Below are 25,000 nucleotides of genomic sequence, written 5' to 3' on the forward strand. Positions count from 1 at the left end.
CATTTCCTTTCCAACCTAGGAGGCACTGACCGGGGTGTGGGAAATATAATCCTCAGATCACTAACCGATCAGATACAGTTATTTCAGTTGTTTATTTCTTGCTTCCATGTAACCTAGTCTCTATGCCTGGCCTCTGTATAGCGTACTGTCTACTGTATTCGCTGCTATTTCTGGTCTTTTCACATCTTTACTTCTTTTTAATTCTAATCTCGTAGACGTAGAGGCTTGGTCGTGGAGCGAGCCATGGAGGCTTTGACCCCTTGGAACACCCTCAGGTATAGCCTCTATATTACCCGCTGTCACTGGTTGCTAACTCACTACTTTGGATATATATAGAGAGAGAGGTAATGCTTCCCAGCTTTTGAGGCATTTGTGGTCGAGTGGATAAGAGCTTCACTTTGGGAGCCTTGTTAGTCTCCTTGTAGTAGGTTCGACTCTTGCTAACTGCGATCTTTCTCTGTATATACCCGCTTGTATCTGCGTGGTGCAGTGATATATATATATATATATATATATATATATATATATATATATATATATATATATATATATAGTTCCTTGATAATGTGAGTATTCACGAAAGCGCTTGGAATTTCTCTATTCTTTCAGAGTGGTTGTTTTGCATATTCTGAAATCACCTGTTTACTGTGATCTTATTGTATATATATATATATATATATATATATATATATATATATATATATATATATATATATATATATATATATATATATATATATATATATATATATGCTGAAAGATTACGTTAATTATTGTTTTTGATCTAATAAACTAACCAGCCTGGAAGAAGGTTTAACGACCAGGTCTGGTGTCATCTTGAGGTCTGACGTGATTTTGGCTACCAGTTCTGGTGTTGTCTTCACCGTCAAGGCCGTATTGAAGTTGTCTGTCAGGAAACAGGACAAGTGTTTCCTAACACGAGTAATGGTCGAATGACGAAGCCACTCATTAGAGCTGTTGGTCATACGATCGAGACCTTCCGCTGGCTTACCGTTAAAAAAATAAACATTACATCATACGATATGATGGTAAGTTTTGTATCGTATATGAAAAACAAACGCACATTTTATTTTCCATGCAGGAAAGTGTGTGTGTGTGTGTGTGTGTGTGTGTGTGTGTGTGTGTGTGTGTGTGTGTGTGTGTGTGTGTGTGTGTGTGTGTGTGTGTGTGTGTGTGTGTGTGTGTGTGTGTGTGTGTGTGTGTGTGTGTGTGTGTGTGTGTGTGTATGCGTGTGCGTGTGCGTGTGCGTGTATCCGGTTGCAACTCGTCGTAACAAATCTTAGCAAATACTTAATCGATCTCTCATTTACAGTTTTCAGCAAATTTCGCGATTTATATTATAGGTTAGGTTAGGTTAGGTTTGGTTTGGTTAGATTGTCATCTTTTAATAAAAATGAACCAGTTATGGCATGGCACAAGGTTTTAGTAACAGTGAAATAATGACTAGGAGGATTGACTGCCGGTTGAAAAAAAAATATAAAAACGATACAACGTGCTGCAAAGAATTTTTAATTAGACGTTCAGATAACATCGTTCCTCTCCAGACTAAAATATTTATTCGATTTCTCTGATTTCTCTAAGTTCTGTCAAGCACCTTAACTACTGGGAACGCTTGGAAGCACTTGACTTGTACTCGTTGGAACGCAGGAGGGAGAGATATATCATAATCTACACTTGGAAAATCTTGGAAGGAATGGTCCCAAATCTGCACTCAGAAATCACTCCCTACGAAAGTAAAAGACTGGGCAGGCGATGCAAAATGCCCCCAATTAAAAGTAGGGGCGCCATTGGTACACTAAGGGAAAACACCATAAGTGTCCGGGGCCCAAGACTGTTCAACAGCCTCCCATCAAGCATTAGGGGAATTGCCAATAAACCCCTGGCTGCCTTCAAGAGAGAGCTGGACAGATACCTAAAGTCAGTGCCGGATCAGCCGGGCTGTGGCTCATACGTTGGACTTCGTGCGGCCAGCAGTAACAGCCTGGTTGATCAGGCCCTGATCCACCGGGAGGCCTGGTCATGGACCGGGCCGCGGGGGCGTTGATCCCCGGAATAACCTCCAGGTAACCTCCAGGTAGGTCTAACTGTGACCATACTTCTGTAACTGGGAGTGGTAATTAAAAGGAGAGTATGAAAGGAAATGTACTTAGATCAGATGTAAGATAGGTGTAACAGGTTTAAAGGAATGAAGGAATAGGCGTTAACCTTTAAGAGTAGCCACACCTCCCGGAATTAGAAAGTTACTGTTCCTCCCACATCTCCACCACCTGATGCGGATGCACTCAACAATACTTCCTTCGTCAAGCCTATCTGTATCTTGTAAGTTGCTAAAAATGAAGCGTGTGATTACCCCTTCATGGAATTCCTAGATGTAACGGTATCCTCGTGGTAAGGTATTTTTAGGTATCCTCGTGGTAAGCTATTTTAGTGGGGGGAAAAATCACCATGTCTTGTTGTGTGAGGTGAGCAGTGAAGTGATGATAAGTAGGGCAGGTGACGAGTCCACTTATCACTCACAGGAAACACCATACCATTGTTAAGTAACATAAATTAACACTACTAAACCTATCCATGAATAATGCAGTAGAAAAATAGGTGAAAGTTGAATTTATTAAACCCTATTATCCTCTCAAGGAAGGTGGTGTCTTGATGCTGGTGAAGGGTTCTTGATCTAAGGAATTGGAGCTGCCTCTTATTCTTGGGAACAAATTTAATTATCTCCCATTCCACATGGGCTATATAACCCTTATGTATTTAGTATTCGTCGTGTACTAAACCGGTTTAGTACACGACGGATTCGTATTCCAGATATAAACACGGGAAAAAAAGCTGCTTGAGACATCTTTGAAAAATATAATTGAAGAATATTAAATGAGGTTAGAGGACGGGTAGGGGGGGAGGGGGTAAAGAAGGGTGATCATATGCCACAGACTCGTGATAATGTATCTCAGATGTTGTGTGAGGGGCTAGGCGGCGGCGGCGGCGGCGGCAGCAGCTTCTTCATGACTCACACTCAGTTTCCATTCCTCGCAGAACTCAGCAAAAACTCGCCTCCTTTCTACTTGAACAATGTCCACATATTTTCCTTCGTTATTCATATGATTTTTCTTCAATTTTTCATTCTTTTCTTCTAATTCATATTATTATTATTATTATTATTATTATATTATTATTATTATTATTATTATTATTATTATTATTATTATTATTATCATTATCATTATTATTACACTGATCAAAAAAAAATTTAGTTGATAAAGATATTTGCAGGTATTTAGGGGTTACTGAATTCAAAAATGTCATTAAGTTTTTCAAATTGGCTGTAGTTTATGATATATTGCATACCTGCCCATAATTAACAGGGAACAGCCATGACGCGCGTATATGTATGTGTAATAACAATTTGTATATACAGTGAGTTTTAATAAAGATTAGAATTTTAAATGATTTAATATTTACCGGAAGGAGCTGTATTAACAAAGGCCACGCGACAATATTATAATCTTTATTTTGTTATTTTTTTCCAGATAAATACGAGTTCTTAACGAAGAACCTGCTTAAAGAATCCTAATGCATTTTGCGACGTTTATGGAAAATACTCTCTGCTAAAACAAAGAAAAAAACATCGCAGATTTTGTAAAACAAGCTTATCTTGCTCATTCTGGAGTTGCGTTTGGAGAACAAGTCAAGTCTTGGGCTCCCCATATAGTTTACAAAACTTGTATAGAATGCTTACGACATTGGAAAAATAGGGAAAGGAAAAAATCAAACTTGGGTGTGCCTATGGTGTAGAGAGAACTGTAAACCCGCCACAACCATTCTTATTTTTGTATGGTGAATGTGAAGGTTTCAGTCGACACACGAAAGTCAAGTAGGAATACCCTGATTTAGAGTCAGCGAGGAGACCTGTGCCACACAGTGAAGACCTTAGCATGCCTGACCTTCCATTGTCAGATGTTGAAGAAACTCAGGGTTTAGGATGTAACACAGGTGATAGCGGTGAAGTGAACATGAAGCAAGCATTTCAGCACCCCAGTGGTTCTCCCAGGAAGAACTCAATGATCTGATATGTGACTTCAGTTTGTCAAAGCAAGCATCTGAACTTTCAGCATCTAGGCTAAAAGAGAAGAACTGTCTACAACAAGAAGTTCAAATAACAGCTTATTGGACGAGAGAGGTTGCAGTCCTTCCTGCAGCCAAGATGAAGAACTTGTATACTGCAGTAATATCCCTGGAATATCCCTTTGAATCTGGCTTGAATATCGACCAGGAGATTGGTGGCTATTAATAAAAAGCTCCATTAGAAGCTTGAAATGTATTTTATTGCACAATAGTAACTAATATACATCTCTTTCAGTTGCTCACTAAACTTCAAAAACTGTGCTGATGACCAATTTATAAGCAAATCGTACAACGTTTTCATATGCAATAATTAGTGGTATCTAAATGATCTTATTATGTTAATCGATTATTATATAGAATAAAGGGCTGGTATCCATTACAAGATTTGACTTTTACATGATCTAAAAAATAATTGCAGTACGATTTGTTAGACCCGTCTGATCAACATATTTTTTCACGTCTTTTATATTTTTCAACGGGATACTAAATTTATCTGCAACTAGAGCCAATCAAGAAAAATCGATGACATATTCGGAATCAGCGTCAAACACTTACCCTAAAATAGGTGTAATATGACCAGTGAATTATTATTGTTATTTTTATAATTTTAAGTAATTAATAAGAAAAATATTATTATTAGGTATACTCGGTTATGCAGATATCTAATGATTGCATGATCAGATCTTGATCTACGAAGAGGCCTAGTCTGGGAAGTCGGTCTCTGGGGTGGTCCACCAGGAGGCCTGGTCTGGGAAGTCGGTCTCTGGGGTGGTCCACCAGGAGGCCTGGTCTGGGAAGTCGGTCTCTGGGGTGGTCCACCAGGAGGCCTGGTCTGGGAAGTCGGTCTCTGGGGTGGTCCACCAGGGGGCCTGGTCTGGGAAGTCGGTCTCTGGGGTGGTCCACCAGGAGGCCTGGTCTGCGAAGTCGGTCTCTGGGGTGGTCCACCAGGGGGCCTGGTCTGGGAAGTCGGTCTCTGGGGTGGTCCACCAGGAGGCCTGGTCTGCGAAGTCGGTCTCTGGGGTGGTCCACCAGGAGGCCTAGTCTGGGAAGTCGGTCTCTGGGGTGGTCCACCAGGAGGCCTGGTCTGGGAAGCAGGTCTCCGGGGTGGTACACCAGGAGGCCTGGTCTGGGAAGCAGGTCTCTGGGGTGGTCCACCACGAGGCCTGGTCTGGGAAGCAGGTCTCTGGGGTGGTCCACCAGGCCTGGTCTGGGAAGCAGGCCTTCGGGGTGGTCCACCAGGAGGCCTGGTCTGGGAAGCAGGTCTCGGGGGTGGTCCACCAGGAGGCATGGTCTGGGAAGTAGGTCTCTGGCGTGGTCCACCAGTAGGCCTGGTCTGGGAAGCAGGCCTCCGGGGTGGTCCACCAGGAGGCCTGGTCCGGGAAGCAGGTCTCGGGGGTGGTCCAGCAGGAGGCCTGGTTTGGGAAGCAGGTCTCTGGGGTGGTCCAGCAGGAGGCCTGGCCTGAGAAGCAGGTCTCCGGTGTGGTCCACCAGGAGGCCTGATCTGGGAAGCAGGCCTCCAGGGTGGTCCACTACGCCTCGTCTGGGAAGCAGGCCTCTGGGGTGGTCCACCAGGAGGCCTGGTCTGGGAAGCAGGCCTCCTGGGTGGTCCACCAGGAGGCCTGGTCTGGGAAGCAGGTCTCTGGGGTGGTCCACCAGGAGGCCTGGTCTGGGAAGCAGGTCTCTGGGGTGGTCCACCAGGAGGCCTGGTCTGGGAAGCAGGTCTCCGGGGTGGTCCACCAGGAGGCCTGGTTTGGGAAGAAGGCCTCTGGGGTGGTCCACCAGAAAGCCTGGTCTGGGAAGTAGGTCTCCGGGGTGGTCCACCAGGAGGCCTGGTCTGGGAAGTATTTCTTTGGGGTGGTCCATCAGGAGGCCTGGTCTGGTAAGTAGGCCTCCTGGGTGGTCCATTAGGAGGCCTCATCTGGGAAGCAGGCCTCAGGGGTGGTCCACCAGGAGGCCTGGTCTGGGAAGCAGGTCTCCGGGGTGGTCCACCAGGAGGCCTGGTCTGGGAAGCAGGTCTCTGGGGTGGTCCACCAGGAGGCCTGGTCTGGAAAGCAGGTCTCTGGGGTGGTCCACCAGGAGGCCTGGACTGGGAAGCAGGTCTCCGGGGTGGTCCACCAGGAGGCCTGGTCTGGGAAGCAGGTCTCTGGGGTAGTCCACAAGGAGGCCTGGTCTGGGAAGCAGGTCTCTGGAGTGGTCCACCAGGAGGCCTGGTCTTGGAAGTACTTCTCTGGGGTGGTCCACCAGGAGGCCTGGTCTGGGAAGTCGGTCTCTGGGGTGGTCCACCAGGAGGCCTGGTCTGGGAAGTCGGTCTCTGGGGTGGTCCACCAGGAGGCCTGGTCTGGGAAGTCGGTCTCTGGGGTGGTCCACCAGGGGGCCTGGTCTGGGAAGTCGGTCTCTGGGGTGGTCCACCAGGAGGCCTGGTCTGCGAAGTCGGTCTCTGGGGTGGTCCACCAGGAGGCCTAGTCTGGGAAGTCGGTCTCTGGGGTGGTCCACCAGGAGGCCTGGTCTGGGAAGCAGGTCTCCGGGGTGGTACACCAGGAGGCCTGGTCTGGGAAGCAGGTCTCTGGGGTGGTCCACCACGAGGCCTGGTCTGGGAAGCAGGTCTCTGGGGTGGTCCACCAGGCCTGGTCTGGGAAGCAGGCCTTCGGGGTGGTCCACCAGGAGGCCTGGTCTGGGAAGCAGGTCTCGGGGGTGGTCCACCAGGAGGCATGGTCTGGGAAGTAGGTCTCTGGCGTGGTCCACCAGGAGGCCTGGTCTGGGAAGCAGGCCTCCGGGGTGGTCCACCAGGAGGCCTGGTCCGGGAAGCAGGTCTCGGGGGTGGTCCAGCAGGAGGCCTGGTTTGGGAAGCAGGTCTCTGGGGTGGTCCAGCAGGAGGCCTGGCCTGAGAAGCAGGTCTCCGGTGTGGTCCACCAGGAGGCCTGATCTGGGAAGCAGGCCTCCAGGGTGGTCCACTACGCCTCGTCTGGGAAGCAGGCCTCTGGGGTGGTCCACCAGGAGGCCTGGTCTGGGAAGCAGGCCTCCTGGGTGGTCCACCAGGAGGCCTGGTCTGGGAAGCAGGTCTCTGGGCTGGTCCACCAGGAGGCCTGGTCTGGGAAGCAGGTCTCTGGGGTGGTCCACCAGGAGGCCTGGTCTGGGAAGCAGGTCTCTGGGGTGGTCCACCAGGAGGCCTAGTTTGGGAAGAAGGCCTCTGGGGTGGTCCACCAGAAAGCCTGGTCTGGGAAGTAGGTCTCCGGGGTGGTCCACCAGGAGGCCTGGTCTGGGAAGTAGTTCTCTGGGGTGGTCCATCAGGAGGCCTGGTCTGGTAAGTAGGCCTCCTGGGTGGTCCATTAGGAGGCCTCATCTGGGAAGCAGGCCTCAGGGGTGGTCCACCAGGAGGCCTGGTCTGGGAAGCAGGTCTCCGGGGTGGTCCACCAGGAGGCCTGGTCTGGGAAGCAGGTCTCCGGGGTGGTCCACCAGGAGGCCTGGTCTGGAAAGCAGGTCTCTGGGGTGGTCCACCAGGAGGCCTGGACTGGGAAGCAGGTCTCCGGGGTGGTCCACCAGGAGGCCTGGTCTGGGAAGCAGGTCTCTGGGGTAGTCCACAAGGAGGCCTGGTCTGGGAAGCAGGTCTCTGGAGTGGTCCACCAGGAGGCCTGGTCTTGGAAGTACTTCTCTGGGGTGGTCCACCAGGAGGCCTGGACTGGGAAGCAGGTCTCCGGGGTGGTCCACCAGGAGGCCTGGTCTGGGAAGCAGGTCTCTGGGGTGGTCCACTAGGAGGCCTGGTCTGGGAAGTAGGTCTCTGGGGTGGTCCACCAGGAGGCTTGGTCTGGGAAGCAGGTCTCCGGGGTGGTCCACCAGGAGGCCTGGTCTGGGAAGCAGGTCTCTGGGGTAGTCCACCAGGAGGCCTGGTCTGGGAAGTAGGTCTCCGGGGTAGTCCACCAGGAGGCCTGGTCTGGGAAGTAGTTCTCTGGGGTGGTCCACCAGGAGGCCTGGTCTGGTAAGTAGGCCTCCTGGGTGGTCCACTAGGAGGCCTCGTCTGGGAAGCAGGCCTCTGGGGTGGTCCACCAGGAGGCCTGGTCTGGGAAGCAGGCCTCCAGGGTGGTCCACTACGCCTCGTCTCGGAAGCAGGCCTCTGGGGTGGTCCACCAGGAAGCCTGGTCTGGGAAGCAGGTCTCCGGGGTGGTCCACCATGAGGCCTGGTCTGGGAAGCAGGTCTCCAGGGTGGTCCACCAGAAGGCCTGGTCTGGGAAGCAGGTCTCCGGGGTGGTCCACCAGGAGACCTGGTCTGAGAAGCAGGTCTCTGGGGTAGTCCACCAGTAGGCCTGGTCTGAGAAGCAGGTCTCTGGGGTGGTCCACCAGTAGGCCTGATCTGGGAAGCAGGTCTCCGGGGTGGTTCACCAGGAGGCCTGGTCTGGGAAGCACGTCTCGGGGGTGGTTCACCAGGAGGCCTGGTCTGGGAAGCACGTCTCGGGGGTGGTCCACCAGGAGGCCTCGTCTGGGAAGCAGGTCTCTTGGGTGGTTCACCAGGAGGCCTGGTCTGGGAAGCAGGTCTCCGGGGTGGTCCACCAGGAGGCCTGGTCTGGGAAGCAGGTCTCCGGGGTGGTCCACCAGGAAGCCTGGTCTGGTAAGCAGGTCTCTGGGGTGGTCCACCAGGAGGTCTGGTCTGGGAAGCAGGTCTCTGGGGTAGTCCACCAGGAGGCCTGGTCTGGGAAGCAGGTCTCTGGGGTGGTCCACCAGGAGGCCTGGTCTGGGAAGCAGGTCTATGGGGTGGTCCACCAGGAGGCCTGGTCTGGGAAGCAGGTCTCTGGGGTGGTCCATCAGTAGGCCTGGTCTGGGAAGTAGGTCTCCGGGGTGGTCCACCAGGAGGCCTGGTCTGGGAAGCAGGTCTCGGGGGTGGTCCACCAGGAGGCCTCGTCTGGGAAGCAGGTCTCTTGAGTGGTTCACCAGGAGGCCTGGTCTGGGAAGCATGTCTCCGGGGTGGTCCACCAGGAGGCCTAGTCTGGGAAGCAGGTCTCCGGGGTGGTCCACCAGGAAGCCTGGTCTGGGACGCAGGTCTCTGGGGTGGTCCACCAGGAGGCCTGGTCTGGGAAGCAGGTCTCTGGGGTAGTCCACCAGGAGGCCTGGTCTGGGAAGCAGGTCTCTGAGGTGGTCCACCAGGAGGCCTGGTCTGGGAAGCAGGTCTCTGGGGTGGTCCACCAGGAATCCTGGTCTGGGAAGCAGGTCTCTGGGGTGGTCAACCAGGAATCCTGGTCTGGGAATCAGGTCTCTGGGGTGGTCCACCAGGAGGCCTGGTCTGGGAAGCAGGTCTCTGGGGTGGTCCACCAGGAGGCCTGGTCTGGGAAGCAGGTCTCTAGGGTGGTCCACCAGGAATCTTGATCTGGGAAGCAGGTCTCTGGGGTGGTCCACCAGGAATCCTGGTCTGGGAAGCAGGTCTCTGGGGTGGTCCACCAGGAGGCCTGGTCTGGGAAGCAGGTCTCTGGGGTGGTCCACCAGGAGGCCTGGTCTGGGAAGCAGGTCTCTGGGGTGGTCCACCAGGAATCTTGATGTGGGAAGCAGGTCTCTGGGGTGGTCCACCAGGAAGCCTGGTCTGGGAAGCAGGTCTCTGGGGTGGTCCACCAGGAAGCCTGGTCTGGGAAGCAGGTCTCTGGGGTGGTCCACCAGGAAGCCTGGTCTGGGAAGCAGGTCTCTTGGGTGGTTCACCAGGAAGCCTGGTCTGGGAAGCAGGTCTCTGGGGTGGTCCACCAGGAGGCCTGGTCTGGGAAGCAGGTCTCTGGGGTGGTCCACCAGGAGGCCTGGTCTGGGAAGCAGGTCTCTGGGGTGGTCCACCAGGAAGCCTGGTCTGGGAAGCAGGTCTCTTGGGTGGTTCACCAGGAAGCCTGGTCTGGGAAGCAGGTCTCTGGGGTGGTTCACCAGGAAACCTGGTCTGGGAAGCAGGTCTCTGGGGTGGTCCACCAGGAGGCCTGGTCTGGGAAGCAGGTCTCTGGGGTGGTTCACCAGGAAGCCTGGTCTGGGAAGCAGGTCTCTGGGGTGGTCCACCAGGAGGCCTGGTCTGGGAAGCAGGTCTCTGGGGTGGTCCACCAGGAGGCCTGGTCTGGGAAGCAGGTCTCTGGGGCGGTCCACCAGGAGGCCTGGTCTGGGAAGCAGGTCTCTGGGGTGGTCCACCAGGAAGCCTGGTCTGGGAAGTAGGTCTCTGGGGTGGTTCACCAGGAAGCCTGGTCTGGGAAGCAGGTCTCTGGGGTGGTCCACCAGGAGGCCTGGTCTGGGAAGCAGGTCTCTGGGGTGGTTCACCAGGAAGCCTGGTCTGGGAAGCAGGTCTCTGGGGTGGTCCACCAGGAGGCCTGGTCTGGGAAGCAGGTCTCTGGGGTGGTCCACCAGGAGGCCTGGTCTGGGAAGCAGGTCTCTGGGGTGGTCCACCAGGAGGCCTGGTCTGGGAAGCAGGTCTCTGGGGTGGTCCACCAGGAGGCCTGGTCTGGGAAGCAGGTCTCTGGGGTGGTCCACCAGGAGGCCTGGTCTGGGAAGCAGGTCTCTGGGGTGGTCCACCAGGAGGCCTGGTCTGGGAAGCAGGTCTCTGGGGTGGTCCACCAGGAGGCCTGGTCTGGGAAGCAGGTCTCTGGGGTGGTTCACCAGGAGGCCTGGTCTGGGAAGCAGGTCTCTGGGGTGGTCAACCAGGAGGCCTGGTCTGGGAAGCAGGTCTCTGGGGCGGTCCACCAGGAGGCCTGGTCTGGGAAGCAGGTCTCTGGGGCGGTGACTCATGAAAACATTCTCTAGGTAGAAGCGAAGGATAGTCCTCACTTATTTGTGGTTGCAGGGATCGAGTCATAGCTCCTGGCTCCGTGTGTGTGTGTGTGTGTGTACTCACCTAATTGTACTCACCTAATTGTGGTTGCAGGGGTCGAGACTCAGCTCCTGGCCCCGCCTCTTCACTGATCGCTACTAGGTCCTCTCCTCTGCTTCCTGAGCTTTGTCATACCTCTTCTTAAAACTATGTATGGTTCCTGCCTCCACTACTTCACTTGCTAGGCTATTCCACTTCCTGACAACTCTATGACTGAAGAAATACTTCCTAACGTCCCTGTGACTCGTCTGAGTCTTCAGCTTCCAGTTGTGACCCCTTGTCCCTTTGTCCCCTCTCTGGAACATCCTATCTCTGTCCACCTTGTCTATTCCCCGCAGTATCTTGTATGTCGTTATCATGTCTCCCCTGACCCTTCTGTCCTCCAGTGTCGTCAGTCCGATTTCCCTTATCCTTTCTTCGTACGACATTCCCTTGAGCTCTGGGACTAGCCTTGTTGCAAACCTTTGTACTTTCTCTAACTTCTTGACGTGCTTGACCAGGTGTGGGTTCCAGACTGGTGCTGCATACTCCAGTATGGGCCTAACATACACAGTGTACAGTGTCTTGAACGATTCCTTATTAAGGTATCGGAACGCTATTCTCAGGTTTGCCAGGCGCCCGTATGCTGCAGCGGTTATTTGGTTGATGTGTGCCTCCGGTGATGTGCTCGGTGTTATGGTCACCCTAAGGTCTTTCTCCCTGAGTGAGGTCTGTAGTCTTTGTCCACCTAGCCTATACTCTGTCTGCGGTCTTCTTTGCCCCTCCCCAATCTTCATGACTTTGCATTTGGCTGGATTGAATTCGAGAAGCCAGTTGCTGGATCACATGTCCATCCTGTCCAGGTCTCTTTGCAGTCCTGCCTCATCCTCGTCCGATTTAATTCTTCTCATCAACTTCACGTCATCTGCGAACAGGGACACTTCAGAGTCTATTCCTTCCATCATGTCGTTCACATATATCAAAAATAGCACTGGTCCTAGAACTGACCCCTGTGGGACCCCGCTCGTAACAGGCGCCCACTGTGATACCTCTTCACGTACCATGACTCGTTGCTGCCTCCCTGTCAGGTATTCCCTTATCCATTGCAGTGCCCTCCCTTTTACGTGCGCCTGATCCTCCAGCTTCTGCACTAATGTCTTGTGGGGAACTGTGTCAAAGGCCTTCCTGCAGTCTAGGAAAACGCAATCTACCCACCCCTCTCGTGTCTTACTTCTGTTACCTTGTCATAAAACTCCAGGAGGTTTGTGATACAAGATTTGCCTTCCATGAACCCATGCTGGTTTTCATTTATAATCTTGTTCCTTTCCAGGTGTTCGACCACTCTCCTCCTGATAATCTTCTCCGTGACTTTGCACACAATACATGTCAGAGACACAGGTCTGTAGTTTAGTGCCTCGTTTCTGTTTCCTTTCTTAAATATGGGGACTACATTAGCTGTCTTCCATTTCTCAGGTAGTTGCCCAGTTTCAAGGGATGTGTTGAAGATTGTGGTTAGAGGCACGCACAGCATCTCTGCTCCTTCTCTAAGGACCCATGGGGAGATGTTGTCCGGTCCCATCGCCTTTGAGGTGTCAAGGTCACTTAAGAGCTTCTTCACCTCCTCCTCAGTTGTTCGTATGTCATCCAACACTTGTTGGTATATTCCCTCTTGATGTTCCCTTCTGTGCTGTCTTCCCACAGCCCTTCCTGTCTCTACTGTAAAAACTTCCTTAAATCTCCTGTTCAGCTCCTCACATACCTCCTGATCATTTCTTGTGAGTTCTCCACCTTCTGTCCTTAATTTGATCACCTGGTCTTTGACTGTTGTCTTCCTCCTGATGTGGCTATACAACAGTTTTGAGTCAGTCTTGATTCTCGATGCTATGTCATTTTCATACTGTCGCTGGGCCTCCCTCCTTACCTGTGCGTACTCATTCCTGGCTCTGCGACTGATCTCCCTATTTTCGTGTGTTCTCTGCCTTCTGTACTTTTTCCATTCTCTATTGCATTTTGTTTTTGCCTCCTTACACCGTCGGGTAAACCAGGGGCTCGTTCTGGTCTTCCCATTGTTACTGTTGCCGTTGGGAATAAACCTTTCCACTGCCTCCTTGCATTTTGTTGTTACATATTCCATCATTTCATTTACTGGCTTTCCTGCCAGTTCTCTGTCCCACTGGACCTCCTGCAGGAAGTTCTTCAACCCTATGTAGTCCCCTCTTTTATAGTCAGGCTTTTCCCATTCAACTCCTGTTATTCTCTCCACTTGCAGCTCTACTATGTATTCAAAGCACAGAACCACGTGGTCGCTAGCTCCTAGGGGACTCTCATACTTGATGTCCTCAATATCTGAGCTGCCCAGGGTGAACACAAGGTCCAATCTTGCTGGTTCATCCTCCCCTCTCACTCTGGTAGTGTCCTTAACATGTTGGTGCATGAGGTTTTCCAGCACCACGTCCAACATCCTGGCTCTCCATGTTTCGGGACCCCCATGTGGCTCCAGGTTTTCCCAGTCAATCTCCCTGTGGTTGAAATCCCCCATAACCAGCATCTTTGCTCTGCTGGAGTGAGCTCTTCTTACCACCTCAGCAAGTGTGTCCACCATTGCTCTGTTGCTCTCTTCATATTCCTCTCTTGGCCTCCTGCAGTTCTGTGGTGGATTATACATCACTGCAATGACCACTTTGTGTTCCCCAGACTGAAGTGTACCTGCTATGTAGTCTCTTTCTCCCGTCTCCCGTCCTGTGTGTGTGTACTCACCTAGTTGTACTCACCTAGTTGAGGTTGCGGGGGTCGAGTCCGAGCTCCTGGCCCCGCCTCTTCACTGATCGCTACTAGGTCACTCTCCCTGAGCCGTGAGCTTTATCATACCTCTGCTTAAAGCTATGTATGGATCCTGCCTCCACTACATCGCTTCCCAAACTATTCCACTTACTGACTACTCTGTGGCTGAAGAAATACTTCCTAACATCCCTGTGATTCATCTGTGTCTTCAGCTTCCAACTGTGTCCCCTTGTTACTGTGTCCAATCTCTGGAACATCCTGTCTTTGTGTGTGTGTGTGTGTGTGTGTGTGTGTGTGTGTGTGTGTGTGTGCGTGCGTGTGCGTGTGTGTGTGCGTGTGTGTGTGTGTGTGTGTGTGTGCGTGTGTGTGTGTGTGTGTGTGTGTGTTTGTGTGTGTGTGTGTGTGTGTGTGTGTGTACTCACCTATTTGTGGTTGCATTTGTCGATTCATAGCTCCTGGCCCATGTGTGTGTGTGTGGGAATATGCACTCACCTATTTGTGGTGGCAGGGGTCGATTCACAGCTCCTGGCCTCGCGGGTGTGTTTTCGTGTGTGTGTGTGTATGTCTGTGTGTGTGTGTGTCTGTGTGTGTGTGTGTGAATGTGAATGTGTAGTCACCTATTTGTGGTTGCAGGGGTCGATTCACAACTCCTGGCCCCGCCTCTTCGCTAGTTGCTATTAGTTCCACTCTCTCTCTGCTCCAAGAGACTTATCGTACCTCTTCTTAAAGCTATGTATGGATCCTGCCTCCACTACTTCACTCTCCAGATTGTTCCGCTTCCTGACAACTCTAAAGTTGTGTGTGTGTGTGTGTGTACTCACCTAGGTGTGGTTGCAGGGGTCGATTCATAGCTCCTGACCCCGCCTCTTCACTGGTCGCTACTGGGTCATTCTCCCTGAACCATGAGCTTTATCATACCTCTGCTTAAAGCTATGTATGGATCCTGCCTCCACTACATCGCTTCCCAAACTATTCCACTTCCTGACTACTCTGTGACTGAAGAAATACTTCCTAACGTCCCTCTGGTATATCTGTGTCTTCAACTTCTATATGTGTCCCCTTATTGCTGTGTCCCATCTCTGGAACATTCTATGTGTGTGTGTGGGTGTGTGTGTGTGTGTGTGTGTGTGTGTGTGTGTGTGTGTGTGTGTGTGTTTGTTTGTGTGTGTGTACTCACCTAGTTGTACTCACCTAGTTGAGGTTGCGGGGGTCGAGTCCGAGCTCCTGGCCCCGCCTCTTCACTGATCGCTACTAGGTCACTCTCCCCGAGCCGTGAGCTTTATCATACCTCTGCTTAAAGCTATGTATGGATCCTGCCTCCACTACATCGCTTCCCAAACTATTCCACTTACTGACTACTCTGTGGCTGAAGAAATACTTCCTAACATCCCTGTGATTCATCTGTGTCTTTAGCTTCCAACTGTGTCCCCTTGTTACTGTGTCCAATCTCTGGAACATCCTGTCTTTGTCCACCTTGTCAATTCCCCTCAGTATTTTGTATGTCGTTATCATGTCCCCCCTATCTCTCCTGTCCTCCAGTGTCGTCAGGTTGATTTCCCTCGTAGGACATACCTCTTAGCTCTGGGACTAGTCTTGTTGCAAACCTTTGCACTTTCTCTAGTTTCTTTACGTGCTTGGCTAGGTGTGGGTTCCAAACTGGTGCCGCATACTCCAATATGGGCCTAACGTATACGGTGTACAGGGTCCTGAACGATTCCTTATTAAGATGTCGGAATGCTGTTCTGAGGTTTGCTAGGCGCCCATATGCTGCAGCAGTTATTTGGTTGATGTGCGCTTCAGGAGATGTGCCTGGTGTTATACTCACCCCAAGATCCTTTTCCTTGAGTGAGGTTTGTAGTCTCTGACCCCCTAGACTGTACTCCGTCTGCGGCCTTCTTTGCCCTTCCCCAATCTTCATGACTTTGCACTTGGTGGGATTGAACTCCAGGAGCCAATTGCTGGACCAGGTCTGCAGCCTGTCCAGATCCCTTTGTAGTTCTGCCTGGTCTTCCATCGAGTGTATTCTTCTCATCAACTTCACGTCATCTGCAAACAGGGACACCTCAGAGTCTATTCCTTCCGTCATGTCGTTCACAAATATCAGAAACAGCACTGGTCCTAGTGTGTGTGTGTGTGTGTGTGTGTGTGTGTGTGTGTGTGTGTGTGTGTGTGTGTGTGTGTGTGTGTGTGTGTGTATGTGTGTGTGTGTCTGTTTGTGTGTCTGTTCTGGCTCCACTGCGAGAGGTTGTGTAGACAAACACAGAAGCAACAACTATATTTGAACAATACTGATAAATGAATTGTTGACACCGGGATTGAACCTCGGGCAAGGGGGAAACTCATGAGCAAGCTTTCCCTGCACCCCTGCTGCCCCTGCCCACCTAGCAGTAAAATTAGAGAGTGCAGCCAGGAGTAAGAAAACTCCAGAGCTGATGCAAGATAAGATAACCGTGCATGTTTACCAACAAAAACATTCAGTTTCATTGTCCAGGACGGAAAATAAATGGTTCAGAGCACCGACAAGTTGATAAATAAGATACATGTGCAACACTTGAGCACCTTTATTTTGGAAACGTTTCGTCACATTGTGGCTTCATCAGTCCAATACAAAGGAAAATAGTGAAGATCAGAAGGAGTTTGAGGTACTCAGTCCCTCAGTCTGGAGTCGATGTAATCAATTTGGAGGCGGCCAACTCTGAGAGCCTGGCCTGCTCCAGGACCCGGCCGCAGGAGCCATGAGCCCCGGAATCTACCACAGATACAACTTATCGACCGCACGAGGGTCATTAAGGTTGCTTATCACTTGTATATCACCAATCAAAGATACTGTACTCCCTAAATCAGTGATTAAAGTCAACTTTTGATGTATATAATACTTACTATTATTACCATTAATACTATTACCCTGCCCAAGCGCCCTTGTTAAGGCATTGTGATAGGTGACAGTGAACTCGTGTAGGCACCGTGACAGTGACCTTGTGAAGACACTGTGACAGGTGACTAACATTGAGAAAGCACTGTGACAGTTGACAGTGACCTTGTGAAAACCCTGTCATTTCTTCACGCTTAAAAACCAGTAGTGGTAGAAGTGGTCCAGACCTACTTTCTTATCCAGCAGGTTTCTTTAAGCCTAATAAAAAAAGCTTGACCACGTTGAGTGTTACGTCTTCAAATGAGGCAGCGGGTTAAATGGTTTTCATTGCACTGACATGAGAAATGTGTCCTTTGATAAACTGCAATTCAAGTTTTGTGGGGTCTCCGTGTATATACAGATACACACACCTCTCGGTGTATATATACTGAAATACACATACTTCTCGGTGTGCGTATATACACCGAGATACACACCTTATCACATATACGAACATACACACACACCTCTTGGTGTATGTGTGCCGAATATACCTTTGATATACCTTTGAAGTGTTTCGAGTTTCTCTACTCTCTGAGTCCGGCCATGGGCCAGGCTCGTTTGGTGCCTGCCTGGTCAACCAGGCTGTTGCTGCTGGAGGCCCGTTGTCCCACATATCCATCACAGCCTAGTTGATCTGGCACCTGAAGATACTTGTCTAGTTTCCTCTTGAAGTCTTCTACACTTGTTCCAGCCGTGTTCCTGATATTTTTTTGTAAGATGTTGAATAGTCTTCGACCCCGGATGTTGATACAGTGTTCCCGTATTGTCCCCACCGCACCCCTGCTCTTCACTGGGTTTATTTTACACTTCCTTCCATATCTCTCACTCCAGTATGTTGTTATGGCAGTGTGCAGATTTGGGACCAAGCCCTTGAGTACTTTCCGGGTATATATATTATCATTTATCACTCTCTCTCTTCCGCTCCAATGAGTACATGTTCAAGACTTGCAGGCGTTCCCAGTAGTTTAGGTGCTTTACTGGCTCAATGTGAGCCGTAAACGATCTCTGTATTTGTTCCAGCTCCGATATTTCTCTTGCTTTGAACGGGACCGTCAGCACTGAGCAATATTCTAAGTGAGGGAGCACTAGTAATATGAAGAGTGTCACCATCGGCGTTATTTCCCTTGTTTCGAAAGTTCTCAATACCCACCCCGTCATCTTCCTGGCTGTCGTGATCTTTATCTTGTTATGGTCTTTAAAAGAAAGGTCAGCTGACATAATTATTCCCAAGTCTTTTACGTGTTCTTTACGTTCTATTTGGTGACCCTCTTGAGTTTTGTATATAGTGCTCCTTTTGAGTTCTTCATTCTTTCCATACCTAAGCAGCTGGAACTTACCACCATTGAACGTCATGTTGTTCTCCACTGTCCATTGGAAAACTCTACTTATGTCTTCCTGTACTTTTTCAGTGTCCTCTACCGTAATGACTTTCATGCTTATTTTAGTGTCTTATTTTAGTTGCTTATTTACTGTAGTCAGGTGAGTCGAAGCAGGATGAGGCGGGATCATAGTGGAACCATCCACTAATCCAAGTAGGTTTTCGTCCAAAGGTTGGACAAGCGTTGAAGAATTTCTTGTATCAAGATCCCATGATTTTGCAACACTTGTCCAACCTTTGGACGAAGACCTACTTAGATTAGTGGATGGTTCCACTATGATCCCGCCTCATCCTGCTTCGACTCACCTGACTACAGTATATAAGCAACTTCTCCGGCCATATGCTGCACTTTCTATACAAGAGTGATGGACTGAACACATCGATTCCAGGCTGAGGGACTGATTACTTCAAACTCCTCTCCTAACCCATTTCTACATCGTATTGGACTGATGAAGCCACTGTGTGGCGAAACGTTTCCTTAATAAAGATTTCCATATGTTGCCTAAGTGTCTCACTGTGTGACGTGCCACCTTCAGGCACTTACCCTGCATACCCAACGTATCTATTGGCTGCTTTCAAATTATTCAAGTGACGGTGATGTCAGTACATGGGAAATACAGCAGAGAGCTTGAAAGTCCATACTGAGGCTATCTGATAAGACCTTTCTACTTCTATCCATATTTAGGAACTATCGTACATTATCTAGGTGTATGAGTCAAAGATAAAATAGCAGAAGGGTCTCTACCCATTGTCTTACGTTATCCTCCAATTTATGTGGATATAACATGATAATTTCCGACAATATAATGACAAGGAGCTGATCAAGTCTCTGATTGACGAAATATCTTGGAAGAAAATACCACAATCCGCACATAGTATCATTATCATCTTCGTGTTTATGTAATTTGGGTATTGACTCTTAACTAAACGTAAAGTCAGATTAATTAAAGTTACAATATTTAATATTGGTATGGGCTGAGATTGTGAAGTAATTGACGAACTCTTAACAAGTTGGAAAACAAACGGTGTTTGGTTTGAAGAATTTATTCTGATTATTAATCCACGATAACCTAAGAGAGCCTAGCAGTTTGGTTATTTCTGTTGGGGTTTTCTGTCCCTCAACTCTAAGATACGACCCACAGAAGTCGACTAAGTCCTACATATTTACTGCAAGGTGAAAAGTGGTAGCAGGTGCACGGAGGCTTGCCCATATGTCACGCCTGGAGACTGAAACCTCGTTCCTTTGGTTTTGATTCGAGCGTTCTAACACTGACCTATATTGACCAAAGCAGGTAATGGTACAAGTGCTTCGTGATGACCTGACCAACGTTACCTGTAAGTTTTGTTTCACTGAACTCTACAGTACTTTCACAACAGCTAGTCTACGCTCAGAGCGGTCAACTCTCTCCAGCAATCATATGCAACCAACCTTGTTGCAAGCTTTGATCGCCATTCTAACATGTTCCAGTGTCTCTCAAAGAGATGTCAATTTTTTTTTTTACACAGGGTTTGACAAGGTTAAGGATCCCTAGCTTTATTGACAAGCTATTTACAGGTTAAGGATTCCTAACTTTATTGGCAAGCTAAGAGCTGTTCTGCTGTGTCAATTTCTCTAGCCTCTACTACTAAAATTTACTAAGACATACAAGTTTCCCTTTCAGTATCAAAATTCTTTGAGTCTGTTCCTATGATGAACCCAGAGATATTAAGTTTCCCTGCTGCCCTGATTCTTCGACTCTGCTCCTACGACTCACTAAGAAGTACCAAGTTTCCTCTGTCATGATTCTTCGACTTTGTTCCGACGATTCGCTAGGAGGTACCAAGTTTCCCTGCTGTCATGATTCTTCAACTCTGCTCCTACGACTCACTAAGAGGTACCAAGTTCCCCAGCTGTCATGATTCTTCGACTCTGCTCCTACGACTTGCTAGGAGGTACCAAGTTCCCCTGCTGTCATGATTCTTCGACTCTGCTCCTACGACTTGCTAGGAGATACCAAGTTTCCCTGCTGTCCTGATTCTTCGACTCTGCTCCTAAGACTTGCTAGAAGGTACCAAGTTCCCCTGCTGTCATGATTCTTCAACTCTGCTCCTACGACTCACTAAGAGGTGCCAAGTTTCCTCTGTTATGATTCTTCGACTCTACTCCTACGACTCGCTAGGAGGTACCAAGTTCCCCCTGCTGTCATGATTCTTCAACTCTGCTCCTACAAGTTACTAAGAGGTACCAAGTTTCCCCTTCTGTCATGATTTTTCGACTGCTCCTACGACTCGCTAGGAGGTACCTAGTTCCCCTCCTGTCATGATTCTTCGACTCTGCTCCTACTACTAAGAGGTATCTAGATTGCCGGTAATTGATGTGGGAAAACGTGCAATTCCTCGACAAGAACATGTCCAAAGCGCTTGTTTTTTATCGTTGAAGAAGTGGACACTCCTAGGAAAGTCACCCTACTGCTTTTTTAGTGAGTTTATCATTTTCTCCGAAGTTGCCCGGTTGTTTCATGTGTGGGTAGTGACTAGCTTTCTTTCCACTTTCCCAAGAAGGCAGAGGTTGAGTGAAAATCAGCGACCCTTGCATTATTTCCGTTAAGAATGTTCACGACATGTTGAGCTCTACGTGACTTGTTCATTGCCGCTTGTTACACTCACCTAGGAAGGAAAGTAAGACGTGGCTGAACAAGTTTATAATGGGACAACGTTTCACTCTGTGTGCAGGTTTATCACTGTCATGTTTCCCTCTGTGTAGAGCTTATCATGTCATAGTTCTACGGGTGTATCGTCGTAGCAGTAAGCTATAATAGATGTAAATAAGAAATATCATCAGAGTCACTGTATTGTAAGATATTTCGTCCATTAAAAACTCATCATGAAGCCCCTAGTGGGCGAAACGACATCATCGGTGCCATAACCAGCACATTATGTCTTATTCACACACTGTGGGTATATTGCACCATTGTATTACCGGAAATTGGTAGCTTCACCGTAAACACAAGTACATGTCTTAGGTAAATGGGCACAGATGCAACTAATGTGCCATTTCATTGTGGCCACATTTTATTGTGTCATCTGTGTTCATTTACCTAACATTTTGTCGGTAATTCTTCCATTATTACTGAAAGTATATGCGCATTCAGGCATTCCAGTCCGGCCAAGGCAGGTTTCTGATAGTCAGGCAGGTTCAGCAGTACCTCTGCAAGATGCTCTTTGGTTCAAGAACCTTCCTTCCTGTTAGAGGCCGGGGTTAGCCTAGACGGTAGAGCGTCGGACCGTAAATTTACGGACCTCTGTTCGAGTCCCTCGCCCACCCTTTTGCTTATTCATTGACAGTTGTTTATTACAACTTCCAGATCAGACTGGATTACTTCCCATCAGTAACTTGGACTGTACGTGACTTGGATATGCCTAGCATGGGCCAGTAGACCTTTTTCAGTGCTCCTTTCTTATGTTCATATGTTCATCCTTCCCCCCAGGCGCTGGATGCCTGTGAAAGATTCAGGTCAGGGGGGGGACCCACACCATGACGCTGATCTTAGTTATGTGATGATCCATTCTATGGAATTTTTGAGCGTGGCCAATACGTTAAAATTTTAAGGAGGTGAATTTTTGGTCGTTACCGGAGAATTTCCACTGGCTTACCGCGCGACTGTGTAAACACCCTACCATCACACCTTGTGATGGTAGGGTGTTCCACCCCATTTAAAATATAATTAACAGTAGAGTATTATTATTGTATACTCTGTGCAATACTGCAGGAGGTACACTATACAGTGTGTTAGGTAAAAGGACACATGTGAAACTAATCCGACATTTTATTGTGGCAGCGTTTTGCTCTCTAGGAGCTTACGGTGGTCCGTGGCCTGATAGCAAAGCTCTCGCTTCACATGCTGTATGTCCAGGTTCGATTCCCGGAAAGGGTGGAACCACTGGGTGTTTCCTTACGCTAGTTGTCTATGTTCACTCATCAGTAAAATGGGTACCTGGGTGTTAGTTGACTGGTGTGGGTCGCATCCTGGGACAAAAAATGACCTAATTTGCTCGAAATGCTCAGCATAACAAGCGGCTTTCTCTAAAGTAGTATGTCACTGATGTCAGCTAGGACTGTATACCTTGTACATGTACTTATAGAAATAAAGATATAAAGTATACAGTATAGTGTACCCCTACAGTTTACCTCCTCCCTCCTAGGCGATAATTACCGGAAAAATAAGAGATAACCAGCAATTAGTCTAGCGTGGATAATGTTCCTCATATAAGTGTTGAAAGTTCAACTAATTACATCTTTTTCAAGGATGTCAGTGAGGTAACTGATTCTAGTCAGTTAATCAGATTGCAAGCCTAGCTACTACACGGTCATTAAGTTAGGCTCTAAGCTAATTAAGTTAGGCTTAAAGCCTATTAAGGTAGGCTTGGAGACTTAGAGCCTATCAAGTTCACAGGCTTGAAGTGTATTAAGTTAGTCTGCTTAGTGAGATTTAAAAGTTGTTTAATAGGCTTTAAGCCTAGCGACAGCATGAAGTTCGTTAAGATGGATTGGAAGTATATACTATATGAGTGCACCAGGGTCATTAATGTATATATACCAAGAGATACACACCTCTCAGTGTTTATATACTTAACTCTGTGTATATACACTTATCTCTTAGTGTATATACACTTACCTCCAGTGTATATACACTTACCTCTCAGTGTATATACACTTACCTCTCAGTCTATATACACTTACCTCAGTGTATGTACACTTACCTCTCAGTGTATAAACACCGAGCTACACACCTTTTAATGTATAGTATATCGTTACACACCAATGTATACACATACACATCTCTATATACACCTTTTAATGTTTATATACACTGAGTTACACACCTCATGTATACACACATACACGTCGCTAATATATATATATATATATATATATATATATATATATATATATATATATATATATAGTTAAACACCTCTGTATATACTCAGTTACACATCTCGGTGTATATACAGAAACAAACCAATGGAAATAGGTCACTCTGATTTTTTGGGGTTATCCTAGGTACTTTACACATATGCTGCTATGTGTGATAATCTATGTAACTGTATTTGTGTATACCTGAATAAACTTACTTACACACATGTCAGTGTATTAATCCTGTTAGCGATGGAAATTTAAGTAAACCGTTCATATTACCTGGTCTGTCAGTATCCGTCTGAAACTGGTCCGGGGAAATGTAACACACACACACACACACACACACACACACACACACACACACACACACACACACACACACACACACACACACACACACACACACACACACAAGGGAACTAGAACAAAGAAAGAGATAAGAAAGAGAAAGTGGCTAAAATCTATCATAGCTGGGCGGTGCCAGTTGGTATATTACTGAATGCCTGAAGTGAAAGCAAAATGGATGGATTATTATTATTTGTTGTTATAACAACAAACTATTTTTATATTTACTGGGCAGCTTTAAAGCTACAGGGGGGTTAAGCAACGCTTGGAAAACTGCGAGTCAACGAAGTTAGGTTAGGTAAGGTTCGTCAGGAAACAGGACAAGTGTTTCCTGACATGGGTCTTAGATGATGATCCACCGTTGGAGCTTTTGGTCATCTGACCGAGACCTTCCGCTGGGTTACTGGTCCACACTTTTAAAAATTATGGTCATAGTAATAACCATTTATTATAGTCAACGAGGCTTTGATAGTTGTATTTCCCTGACTTCTGAGATTGCGTCCAGCTTCAGTCGTCAAGGGGAAAAAAACTGGCCTTGGATCTCAATTCTGAACTAGAATTGAACACGAGCTGCTGCTTGTCTTTCTTAGAGAAGCAAACAGGTAGCATCATTGTGTCATACAATAACAAGGTTGAACATGGACATCTTGTTTCTCTTAAGATGCCATCCTTCCAAATTCTCAGTGGATTTCTCACTTAGGTTTTCAGTTAGTTTTTCGATTTACGTAGCTCGGTTGCCAACGCACTCTTGTTTCTCTTAAGATGCCATCCTTCCAAATTCTCAGTCGATTTCTCACTTAGGTTTTCAGTTAGTTTTTCGATTTACGTAGCTCGGTTGCCAACGCACTCACCTCACATACTGTGTCCGTAGTTTAGTCCCCGGCATGGGTGGAAATGTTAGGCATGTTTCCTTACACCTGCTGTCCCTGTTCACCTAGCAGTAAATAGGTACCTGAGATTTAAGTAGTAGTGTTGTGGGGCGCATCCTGAGAGACAGGACTGAAAGACCCAATGGAAATAAGGCACAGTCCTTAGTGGCGCACTGACTTTATTAGGCTATCCTGGGTGACTTACCCTCCGGGTTAAAAATCAGAATAAATCTTAAGTTGGATTACCGTTCATCAGTAAAAATATTCACTTATAACACAACAACGCCAATAAATAAAATATAAAATAAAGACAATAAAAAAAAGTTTTGAAGCGCGAACAGACAGTGCGGATCCACCGAGCGCGCTGAATAAGTCAGATAATCACTGTTGAAGGCTTATGAGCAGTCACCCGTTTAACTGTTGTAGTAACAGTGAAACAGTACCTTATTAAGAGGGTGGGCTGGTCTTAAATATGCAAACACGCAACATCCTGTGTCATGGAGTGGCAGGGTTGCCGTCGAGTAGCCAAATATTACGTTATTTTTACACAAAATCTTCTTTCAAGCACCTTTAACGTTTTGGCTTTCTCATATATACTTGTGTGTGTCTTCAGGGATCGAGTGTTTGTTCCTGCTCCTGCCTTCCCACTTACCGCTTGCCAGATTCTCCCTCTAGCCTCGTGGACCCTATCATACCTGCTATTAAAAATTACATATTAAACCTACCACCACCACTTAGTCGAAGTTTTTCCACGCTGCAGGTATTGTGTTGTTACCACCCTTATTATGAGTGTTTACATTATTATCATCATTATTAGTAATATGGACATGTGGCCATTATATTTTCTTGTAAACCGAGTAATATTTTTATAATAATAAGT

General features: G+C 48.1%; 1 protein-coding gene and 1 pseudogene across 3 annotated transcripts in view; one reads left to right on the forward strand and one right to left on the reverse strand.

The window, feature by feature from the left end:
- The window catches only part of LOC138855375 (uncharacterized), a 55,029-nt pseudogene extending 54,043 nt beyond the window's left edge, over positions 1–986 (reverse strand).
- The window catches only part of LOC128684857 (uncharacterized), a 131,562-nt gene that overhangs the window by 50,953 nt on the left and 55,609 nt on the right, over positions 1–25,000 (forward strand). The gene's annotated exons all lie outside the window — the stretch shown is intronic.

This window comes from Cherax quadricarinatus, chromosome 5, assembly GCF_038502225.1.
Source record: "Cherax quadricarinatus isolate ZL_2023a chromosome 5, ASM3850222v1, whole genome shotgun sequence".
In the NCBI taxonomy this organism is placed as follows: Eukaryota; Metazoa; Arthropoda; class Malacostraca; order Decapoda; family Parastacidae; genus Cherax; species Cherax quadricarinatus.